This window comes from Gavialis gangeticus, unplaced genomic scaffold (genome assembly GCF_001723915.1).
Source record: "Gavialis gangeticus isolate Ggan-Ray unplaced genomic scaffold, GavGan_comp1, whole genome shotgun sequence".
In the NCBI taxonomy this organism is placed as follows: Eukaryota; Metazoa; Chordata; order Crocodylia; family Gavialidae; genus Gavialis; species Gavialis gangeticus.
Window position 1 is genome coordinate 108349509 of NW_017729025.1, and position 601 is coordinate 108350109.

Sequence of the window (601 nt, forward strand, 5' to 3'; positions counted from 1 at the left end):
GGCTTACTATGGGGTAGCCCCAGGGGCTCAAGGCTCAGGGCCCAATACCAGGGGACCCCTGCCCTGCCCACCGCGCAACACCACTCACCCAGCAAGATCCCCAACAGCGCCAACCACGCCCCCCGCCCGGAAATAGGAAGTGAAGGGAGAAGCCCCACCCCCACCAGCCACCAATGCTACTAGAAAAGCTGTCGTCATCCCGCCGAAAGAACCACCTCTACCGGAAGCACTTAAACGAAGCGGTAGTAAGGTCACCATGACACCCATGGAGGCGGAAGTGATCTCATACCCGTCTCTTGTGGTCTTTTACTCTCGCGCCACATTCGCCCGGGGGGTTGGACTCTGACCTCGGACTCCTGGATCGTCGGGCAAAGCTTCCCTACGGACAGAAGCCCATGAGGCTCAATCCAGAGTCACTCCGCATTATCCCGCCCCCCTTCCCGTTCTCGGTTGTATTGGGGCGTAAATCCGGAGTTAGTCCAAATCCGGTGGGGGGATGGGAATATATTTCCACCTCCACCAAGTCTTGAGCCGCGGGTCCCGGGGGCTTCGACGCCTCCCACGGAGCCGCAGCGCCCCATAGCGACCTTAGAAAAGCCGC

General features: G+C 60.4%; 1 protein-coding gene across 2 annotated transcripts in view; it reads right to left on the reverse strand.

Annotated features, from left to right (window-relative positions):
• BCAP31 (B-cell receptor-associated protein 31) overlaps nucleotides 1-154 on the reverse strand; it is a 13022-nt gene extending 12868 nt beyond the window's left edge. The window contains exon 1 of one of the 2 annotated variants that reach the window (XM_019519375.1): nucleotides 89-154. The gene's annotated coding sequence lies outside the window, so the exon portion shown is untranslated. The remainder of the gene's footprint in view (nucleotides 1-88) is intronic. The other variant, XM_019519374.1, reaches the window with a different exon arrangement.
• Nucleotides 155-601: the final 447 nt, after the last annotated feature.